The 11,242-nt window shown below is 38.1% G+C and overlaps 1 protein-coding gene across 1 annotated transcript in view; it reads left to right on the top strand.

Annotated features, from left to right (window-relative positions):
• Fktn (fukutin) overlaps nucleotides 1–11,242 on the top strand; it is a 110,377-nt gene that overhangs the window by 92,689 nt on the left and 6,446 nt on the right. The gene's annotated exons all lie outside the window — the stretch shown is intronic.

Raw genomic sequence — 11,242 nt, 5'->3', positions numbered from 1 at the left:
ACACTTAATTCTTGATGTTAGACTAGTGCCTGAAACAGAGCAGGCAGTAAACAAAGATTTCTTGAATTCATATGCATGAACAAATGACTTCATTAACACCTAGAAGGTTAATAACAATATTTGAGAGAGAGGGCAATATTAAGGGAATAAAGAAATAAGCCATCATATTTCCAACACCCCTCTCCAGTTCAAAAGCCAAGGCAAAGATTAATAGAGGCATACTATCTATATATCTATTGTTGTTAGATGTCATACATAATGAAAAGAAAGTCAAGCCTTACTAGGAAATTGACAGTTCATATTTCCTGTAAATAAAACTGTATCATAAATTTCCTCTTTATTGAGAGTAAAGTTTTCTGAGTAAGAAGAGTGCTTATGTGTAAAACAATAACAAACCATAGTGCTTCATTTTCCTTTAGTAGAACAAAAGAAGTTAATGCAATGTGAAAGATGTGATTTGATTATATGTTCAAGACAAACTTGAAAAACTAAACCAATGTTTTAAGATAAGCACTTTTTCTATCCAATGTATACTTCAATTTTAGTATATGTGCTGCCGAAGCGAGCACTGCAATGTATACTTCAAAACAGATACAGCTTAAAGTGTGTCCTTGAGGTTGTTTTAAATAATGGTAGAAAACAGAGTTCCGTACACATATTTTAAGAAAATACTGAATTGTGCAAAGTTCTACAACTTTTTTTAGTTACGAGATCTCCCATTTCCTTTGATATACTAGTAAGCACTCTAAGGACCAAAGAAGATGTTTCTCAGTTACTAATAGAGTAATATGGGGAATACCATCGTGAGAAATGCCATCTCACACACTCCTGATTGTAATGTCCTTATCACGTTTTGTGCATCTCTATGCTCACCATTCCAATATCGTCTTTCATTTTCCTTTCTTGCTACCTGGGCTCTACAAGAGAACAAAATGACATTTACCTGTGTCTAGTAAAGAGACATTACTAAGTGGGCATTTTAAAGATGACTATGAATAAACAGTTGCATTTAGGGATAAAGATGTGCCTTAGTGGTACAGCCCTTGGCTAGTATGTGCAAGGTTTTCAACTTGAGATCAAGTTCAAGACCACACACATGCACACACCAGAAAAAATTTGCATTTATTTTTAAATTAATTTTATTGGTACATTTTAGATATCCATAATGATCACATTCATCATAGGGAATTTGTACCTGTGCATGATATATCTTGATTCTTCTTTTTTCCCATTCCCCTCCTTATTTACAAAAGGTTTGTTTCCATTTTTTCTCTTTTGTTGTTTTTCTTTTCCCTTCCCTCCTCCTCCCTTCTTAGTTCCCCTTCCAATTTGAATACTATTTCACAGTAATTATTATACATTTTGATCTTTATTTTCACTTTCCATTTCTCACACTAGAAAAGCTTTTGCACAGCAAAAGAAATCACCAATGGAGTGAAGAGACAACCCACAGTGGGAAAAATTTTTGCCACCTGTTCCTCAGACAAAGGACTAACATCTAGAATATGTAAAGAATTTTAAAATATCAGACCCCCCCCCAAATTTAAAGACCCAATCCAAAAATGAGAATGTGAAATGAATAGACACTTCTCAGATGAAGAAGTAGAAATGCCAAATAAATATATGAAAACATGTTCAGCATCCCTGGTCATTCAAGAGATGTAAATTGAAATAATGCTCAGATTCCAGTTCACCTCAAAAAAAAATTGCTATTATTAAGAAATCAATCAATAACAAATGCCAGTGGGGTGGTGGGGAAAAAGGAACCCTTCTCCACTGTTGGTGGGAGTGTAGACTGGTGCAACCACTAGAAATCAATGTGGAGATTTCTCAGAAAACAAATTAGAGGTTCCATTGCCCCTGCTGGGTATCTTCCCAAAAGAATTAAAAGTATCATGCCACAGCAGTATATGCATACCCATGTTTATAGTGGCACAACTTGTAATAGCTAAATCTTGGAGACAGCCCAAATGCCCATCAATCAATGAATGTATAAAGATGGTGTGATATTTTATACAACGGAGTACTACTCTGCCATAAAGAAGGATAAACTTGAGAACTTTCTAGGTAAATGAATGCACCTTGAGAAGATACTCATAGGTGAATTAAGGTGAACACACATGTTCAAATATTGCCTGGTTTCTCTGGTGTGAGAAAAATTGCATTTATTAACTACACATTTAAGTATAAGATAAACAGAGTCCACACATACATCCTTTTTATTTTTATTTATTTTTTTTGGTACCAGGGATTGAACTTGGGACCTTGCACTTGCGAGGCAGGTAGTGAAACCACTGAGCTAAATCCCCGGCCCTTTACATCCTTTTTATATGGGAAAATACTTTTCTAACCTATCTTCCTATATTTGGGGGTGGGGGGGTACCGGGGATCAAACTCGGGTCCTTGTGCTTCCGCAGCAGGTGGCGAAACCACTGAGCTAAATCCCCGGCCCCTTTTCCTATGTTTTTTATGGCAAATGCATGTACTGTGCGCTGCACTGTTTCTAACATGCAAGAGCCTTTCCATAATTAAACTTTCTTTAGAAGTGGAAAGAAGCAGTGTAGTCCTGTCTGGGTGGCTTAAATCAAAAATTACAATCTTGGGCTGGGGATTTAGCTCAGTGGCACCATGCCTGCCTCATAAGCACAAGGTCCTGAGTTTAAACCCCAGTACCACAAAAATCACAATCTTCATTTACTTATTCTATGAATGAGGTAAAGAACACTTCACCTGTTCATATTACTAGAAAAAAGAAACAAACATTTTTTGCATTGCAAGTGTACAAGATTTGAGGCACTTTATAGTTTTCCACTTAAGTACTAGCTACTTCATTGAAACTCAAAGAATTATGAATTAGCATTTATCAGTTTGTGTGACGCTTGGTTGTCAACTTTCCTGTTTTGGAGGTTCCAGAGACCTATCAAGACCACTGGTGATCTACAAATTCAATTTGCCATTCCTGGTAGGCTATTAGTTATGAGGCCCCTCAAGCCAATAAACAGGTTCCCTGAACCTCAGAAGTTCTTTGAGGTACATCAATATTTTCCTTCACTTCAATTTTAGAAAGGTAGGGCCAGGGTATAGCTCACTAGTAGAGTGTATGCTTGGCATGCAGGAGTCTCTGAGTTCCATCCCAAACACTTGCAAAAAAATTTAAAAATTAAAGGCAGCTGTTTCTACCTTTAAAGTTCAAAAATTTGTCCTATGGGACAGAAGGATTTGGTTTTTGAAGTTTGTCTTTTTCATATTTAACTTCAAATTTTGTACCTACTTGATGTAAAACTTTTCGCACTTAAAAAGAATAAAGGTGGGAGATAGCCCATAATCCAGCCATTTAAAGACAACACTTTAACATCTGAAGTAGCAAATTAAAGGAGTAGCCACTTAATGACAATACTATAACATTTGGAGTAGGCAAATTTCTCTAATATTTCCGTGGTTGATGGAGACCACCCTGAGCAAGCTACAAATTTATATATTGGCTTTTAGTATTAAAAGTCTGAGTCTGCCTATTGGCCCACAGTGGCTTGCGGAAGAGCCAGCGTGTGTGTGGGAAAGAAACACCACTGGTTACACCAGAGGTCTCAATGATCCACGATGCTATGATGTCTTGGATGGCAAGACAGTAATGCAGCAAAGGGCACCATGACTCGTACACAAAACTATGGAGCAGAAAACACCGAATCAGCCCACTGCAGACAGGCAGGTCTGCGGACGCGGTCCTGAGGTCACCAGTCATGTAGAAAACACTGAATCAGCAATCCACTGGAACCACCCCCCACTCCTTTGGCCTCTTCTCTGTACTGCCACCTGGTTCCACACTACAAAGACGCAGAGGACACTGGACCACCAGACCACTGTACTGGAGCTAATCAAGTTCTCAGCATTTAAAGAATTCCTGCCCAGAGGTAGGGGCTTCTGAGCCACCATCCTACGGCTCCTTGTCCAGAGGAAGGGGCTGCCTGGCCACCATCCCTCCTGCCGCTCCCAGCCCAGAGGAAAGGGCTTTTGGGCTGCCGTCCCTCCCACCACTTCTGGCCCAGAAGTAGGGGCTTCTGAGCTGCTGTCCCACTGCTCCTGGTCCAGAGGAAGGGGCTTTCAGGCCAGTATCCCTACCTCCACTCCCGGCCCCTGGCCCAGCTCTCCCAGCTCAGAGGAGGTGAGCCGCGCAGACGCCAACAGCACCCGCCCTGCCCCCCCCCCCAGTCAAAATGAGAAAACATGTAAATAAGTCTCAAAATCAGACTTCCAGATCACCTACAGCAACCCCAAAGGGAAATGAGATGGAACACTCTGATACTCAACCACCTGGACCCACTGAACTGGCAACAAAAGGGGATCTGGAAAAAACGAAATCAGAAATAATTTCTCAGATAACAGGAGAAATTGTGCTCCTAATGCAAGACATGATTAATAAATCTAGAGAGGAGCTCAGGAACGTAACGGAATCCCAACATAGGAAACAAATGGAATCCATAAAACAGATGCAAATAGATTTCCAGGAGGTGAAAAACTCCATTGAAAGTCTACACAGCAGAATGAGCCAATGTGAGGATAGAATTTCAAATGTAGAAGGTAAGAATGCAATTAATGACCAGGAAAAGAAAAATTGCTTCAAAATTATAAGGGAACATGAGAAATCAATCCAGCAGCTGCTAGATGATGCAAAGAAGAATAACATCAGACTGATCGGAGTCAATGAAGAAACAGGAGAGAGTACAGATGACATAAAAAAAACTTCACAAAAATCATGGCAGAAAACTTCCCAAGCAGGGGAAAAGAGCTTGACATACAGATAAGTGAGGCATATAGGACTCCAAATAGCCTTGATAAACAAAAATCTACCCATAGGCATATAATTGTTAAGATTCCAGAAACTCAACAGAAGAACAAAGTTCTCCAAGCAGTGAGAGAAAAGAAACAAATCACATACAAAGGAAAGCCCATCAGAATCACAGCAGACTTCTCAACACAAACCATCAAGGGAAGAAGAGCTGGGAGTGACATATTCCAAGCCCTAAAAGAAAACAGCCTCCAACCCAGATTGATGTACCCTGCAAAACTATCTTTCAAAATTGATGGAGAAATAACATACTTTCATGACAAAGAGCACCTTAGGAACTTCATGAGTACCAAATCAGCACTCCAAAGAATTTTACACAATATCTTAGGAACAGACATTGAGGATCACAACCCTAGGAAGCAAAACAGAATGAACCCATCTGGAATGACAAGAAATTAAATGTAAAGGGGGAGAACCCAACAAAAAGAAAAAGTCATGGCAATGACAAGTCAATACTTTTCAGTTATAACCATCAACATTAATGGTCTCAATTCACCAATCAAAAGAAATAGACTGGCAGAATGGGTCAAGAAGCAAAATCCAACAATATGCTGCATACAAGAAACACACTTAATTCAAAAGGAAACTCATAGATTGAAAATTAAAGGGTGGAAAACAATACTCCATGTGACAGGAACCCCCCCCCCAAAAAGCAGGAGTAGCTATCCTCTTTGTAGATCAAGTAGATTTCAAACCAACACTGATGAAGAGACACAAAGAAGGACACTATATCCTTGTAAAAGGAACAATCCAAGAGGAAGAGATGACAGTCATAAATATCTATCTACCAAACACTAGTGCACCCAGCTATATAAAACAAATTCTAACAGACATGAAAAGTCATATATGCACTAATACAATTGTAGTGGGGGTCCTCAACACCCCACTGTCACAGATAGATCAACTAGACTAAAAATAAGTAATGAAATACTAGAACTCAATTGAACTCTTGAACAAATGAACTTAACAGATGTTTATAGAGTCTTCCACCCCACGAGATCAGAATACACATTCTTCTCAGCTGCACATGGGTCATTCTCCAAAAGAGACCACATACTCACACAGAGAACATGTTTAAGTAAGTGCAAAGCAATTGAAGTTATGCCCTGTATATTATCAGACCATAGTGTGATGAAATTGGAGATCCATAGCAAAAGAAACTCAAAAAATTTCATAAACACATGGAAATTGAACAACACACTTCTGAATAACCAATGGGTCATAGAGGAAATTAAAGAAGAAATCAGACAGTTCCTTCCATTAAATGACAATGACAATACAACATATCAGAATCTATGGGACACAATGAAAGCAGTCTTACTAGGGAAATTCATAGCAGTGAATACACATATTAGGAAAACAGAATGAGCCCAATTACACAACCTGATGCTGCACCTCAAGCTTCTAGAAAAAGAAGAGCAGGACAAACCCAAATCTCATATGAAGGAGGAAATTATAAAGATCAGAGGAGAAATCAATGCAATGGAGACTAAGAGAATGATACAAAAAATCAATGAAGCCAAGAGTTGGTTCTTCAAAAGAATCAACAAAATTGACAAACCCTTAGCAAACCTTCTCAGAAAAAGGAAAGAAAAGGCCCAAATCCATGCAATTAGGAATGAAAAGGGTGAAATTACAACAGACCCAGCAGAAATCCAGAGGATCATCAATACCTACTTCCAGAACCTATATGCCAATAAGATGGACAACACAGAAGAAATGGACAGATTCCTAGTTACATATGAATTACCAAAGTTGAATGAAGAAGACCTAAAAATTCTAAACAACCCAATATCAACCAATGAAATTGCAAACATAATTAAAAACTTATCAACTAAGAAAAGCCCAGGCCCTGATGGCTTCACTGCTGAATTCTACAAGACATTTAGAAAGGAACTGCTGCCACTACTGTTTAAACTCTTCAGTGAAATTGAAAGGGAAGCAATACTCCCAAATTCATTCCTGGAAGCAAGCATCACCTTGATCTCCAAAGCAGAGAAAGACCCAACCGAAAAGGAGAACTATAGGCCAATCTCACTAATGAACATAGATGCTAAAATCCTTAATAAGATAATGGCAAACAGAATGCAGAAGATCATCAAGAAGATCATACACCCTGATCAAGTGGGATTCATCCCAGGGATGCAGGGATGGTTCAACATATGCAAATCAACCAATGTAATACACTATATCAATAGAGTCAAGGACAAAAACCATATGATTATCTCCATAGATGAAGAAAAAGCATTTGACAAAATTCAACATGCATTTATGATAAAAACCCTACAAAAAATTGGAATAGATGGTCTCTACCTCAAACTGATAGAAGCCATCTATGAAAAACCAACAGCCAATATCATGCTAAATGGTCAAAAAGTAAAATCCTTCACACTAAAATCAGGAACAAGACAAGGATGTCCACTATCACCACTCTTTTTCAATATAGTTTTGGAAACATTAGCCACGACAATTAGACAAGAGAAATAAATAAAAGGAATAAAGATAGGAAATGAGGAAGTCAAATTGTCATTATTTGCAGATGACATGATACTCTATATAGAAGACCCCAAGAACTCCACCAAAAGTCTTCTAGACTTAATAACCAAATTCAGTCAAGTAGCTGCTTACAAGGTCAACACACAAAAATCAATAGCTTTCCTCTACACCAATGACAGACTCACTGAGAGAGAAATAGGGCAAAAAATTCCTTTCACAATAGCATCCAAAAAACTGAAATACCTAGGAATCAACCTAACAAAAGAAATCAAAGACCCATTCTCTGAAAAGTATAGCACTCTGAAAAGAGAGATTGAAGATGATATCAGCAAATGGACAGACATCCCCTGCTCCTGGGTAGGAAGGATTAATAGAGTGAAAATGGCCATCCTTCCAAAACTGCTATATAGATTTAATGCAATTCCAATTGAGATCCCAGCAGCATACTTCATGGGCCTTGAGAAAACAATCCAAAATTTCATTTGGAACAAGAAGAGACCCAGAATAATAAAAGCAATTCTAGGTAACAGAGACATGACAGGGGGTATCACAATCCCCAACCTGCAACTATACTACAAATCTACTGTGATAAACACAGCCTGGTACTGGCAAAGAAACAGACCTGAGGACCAGTGGAACAGATTAGAAGATGCAGAAACAATGCCAAACACACTCAGCCATCTCATCTTTGATAAAGGAGCCAAACACCCTCACTAGAGGAAAGATAGCCTCTTTAATAAATGGTGCTGGAAAAATTGGGCTTCAACTTGCCAAAGATTAAAACTAGACTTATATCTCTCACCATGCACTAAACTAAAATCAAAATGGATTAAAGATGTAAATATTAAAATAGAAACTCTGAACCAGTTGGAACAGAGGTTAGGTAGAACTCTTGAAGACATTGGTGTAGGAAAAGATTTTATGAACAAAACCTCCGTTGTCCGTGAACTAGCACAAACAATCAACAAGTGGGATCTCTTCTTATTAAAAGGCTTCTGCACAGCAAGAGAAACCACCAGCAGTGTGAAGAGACAACCCACAATGTGGGAAAAAATCTTCACCTGCTCTTCCTCAGACAAAGGTCTACTATCTCGAATCTATAAAGAACTTAAAAAGATCAGACCTCCCAAATATAAAGACCCAATCTGAAAATGGGCATCTGAAATGAACAGACATTTCTCAGACAAAGAAGTAGAAATAGCAAATAAATACATGAAAAAATGTTCAACATCACTGGTCATTCAAGAGATGCAAATGAAAACAACGTTGAGATTCCACCTCACTCCAGAAAGAATGGCTGCTATCGTGAAATCAACCAATAACAAATGCTGGCGGGGGTGTGGGGAAAGAGAAACCCTGCTCCACTGCTGGTGGGAGTATAGACTGGTGCAGCCACTGTGGAAATCAGTATGGAGATACCTCAAAGAACTAGGACTGGAAGAGTCCCATTTGATCCCGCTATTCCCCTGCTGGCGATCTGCCCCAAAGAATTAAAAGAATCATACCACAGTGATATATGTGCACCCATGTTCATAGCAGCACAGTTTGTGATAGCTAAAACCTGGAAACAGCCCAAATGCCCATCAACTGGAGACTGGATAAAGAAAATGTGGGGCTTTTAAAAATAAAATGGAGTACTACTCAGCCATAAAAAATGAGAAATTAGAGACATTTATAGCTAAATGGATGCATATTGAGGCGATACTCTTAAGTGAAATAAATAGGACACACATTTATAAATACCGAATAGTTTCTCTGGTGTGAGAAACTGAAAGTGTAAATAAGGACTAAAATGTGCAATAGGTAATGTGAAATAAGAAGAAAAGGGGCAAAGGGGAAGGAAGTGGGAGGGGTAGGGGAAAGGAAAGAAGGGAATGGAATTTATATGAGAAAATGGAAAAATAAGAACAAAATCTTTGTAAATAGGGAAGAATAAATAGGGTTGAAGGGAGGGCTGGGCAATAGTGAAAAATAAGAACCAAGAGAGATTATGTAAAGGTGCAAATTTCCAATGATGAGTGTCATTATATTGTATACCTAAAATGTACCAATGATTAGAATGAATAATTGATAATGCAAAATAGGAAGAAAAGGTCCAAAGGGGTAGTGGTAGTGGGAGGGGCAGGGGAAAGGAAAGAAGGGAAAGGAAAAATGATGAGAAATGAAAAAAATGGAAATAAAGTCTTTGTAAATAGGGAAGGGTGGAGGGGGTGAAGGGAGGGCTAGGAATGGGGGGAAAAAGAAGAACCAAGATGCATCATGTAAAGGTACAATTCCCAATGAGAAATGTAATTGTGTTGTATACCTACAATGTACCAATAAAAGAATTTAAGAAAAAAAAACACTATGGAGGCAGAAATTAATGTATAGGAAAAAACAAATTTCCCATTAATCAATGATCTGTTCCTACTAGAATGTCTCATTCCCTTTTTGCTAAGACTGTTTGCATCAGAGCTCTCCACTTCACTGTTCCTTACACTGCCCCTTGTCCCTTCAAGAAGCTGTATGTTCAATAAATAGTGGCAAGCCCCAGGAGATAGTATCTTAGCCTGATAAGAGATTTGAGCATCCTGGGTGCCCCCATTTATGCAGTAAGGATCTTGTCTTCTCTTTTGTTATCCTGTCACCTTGGTCAGGTAATTGGAGGTCTGATCAGCCTTTGATATGTAGTCATTGGCCAATTCCTACATTGTATTCCTTGAGTCAATTTTGCTAATTAATATTACTATAGTATCATTTCATAATTAGCATAAGCTGTTTTATGTTTTATTTCTCTAGAATTTGTGATTTAAATACATTATTTTCTGTATTTTTGTTTTTTGAACAAACAAGTTACATTTGTTAATTCTGTTGTTTTATACAATCAAGTCTGTGACTGTCCTTATTAGAATCTATTCTGGGTACTGATTTATGATTGAGATTTTAAAGTTACTAATTTATTTTGTGCTTTCTCTTTTCTATTGTCTTTTTGTTCCTTAAATTCTTTTATTGGTACATTTTAGGTATACAATACATTAACATTTAACTTTGGGTACTTGTACCTGTACATGATGTTTCTTGGTTCTCATTTTTTCCCCATTCCCTGTCCTCCCTTCACTGCCTCCTCCCTTCCCCATTTACAAAGACTTTGTTTCCACTTTTTCCTTTTTTCATAATTTTTCCTTTCCCTTCTTTCCTTTCCCCTTCCCCTCCCACTTGCCCTATCCTGTGGACTTTTTCTTCCTATTTCAAATTATCAGTTATTCATTTTAATCATTTTAATCCTTATTTACACTTTCAGTTTCTCACACCAGAGAAACTACTTGGTATTCACACATGTGTGTCCTATTTATTTCACTTAAGAGTATGACCTCAATATGCATCTATTTAGCTATAAATGTCTCTAGTTTGTCGTTCTCTATGGCTGAGTAGTACTCCATTTTATAAAAAAGCCCACATCTTTATCCAGTTTCCAGTTGATGGGCACTTGGGCTATTTCCAAGCTTTAGCTATTACAAACTGTGCCACTGTAAACATGAGTGGACATATATCACTGTGGTATGATTCTTTTAATTGTTTTCAGAAGATAACCAGTAGGGGAATAACTGGGTCAAATGAGACCTCTAGTCCTAGTTCTTTGAGGTATCTCCATACTGATTTCCACAGTAGTTGTACCAGTTTGCACTCCCACCAATAATAGAGAAGGATTCTTTTCTCCCCACAGCCCACCAACATTTGTTATTGGTTGATTTCTTGATAGCAGCCATTCTTTCTGGAGTGATGTGGAATCTCAGCGTTGTTTACATTTGCATCTCTCAAATGACCAGTGATGTTGAACATTTTTTCATGTATTTATTTGCTGCTTTTACTTCTTTGAGAAATGTCTTTGTTTCAGATGCCCATTTTTGAATTGGGTCTTTGAAT

This window comes from Heterocephalus glaber, unplaced genomic scaffold, assembly GCF_053883595.1.
Source record: "Heterocephalus glaber isolate CG9 unplaced genomic scaffold, H.glaber_assembly_v1.0 deba00001481, whole genome shotgun sequence".
In the NCBI taxonomy this organism is placed as follows: Eukaryota; Metazoa; Chordata; class Mammalia; order Rodentia; family Bathyergidae; genus Heterocephalus; species Heterocephalus glaber.
The sequence above is the reverse complement of the archived record's forward strand: the minus strand, read 5'-3'. Positions and strand labels throughout refer to the sequence as shown.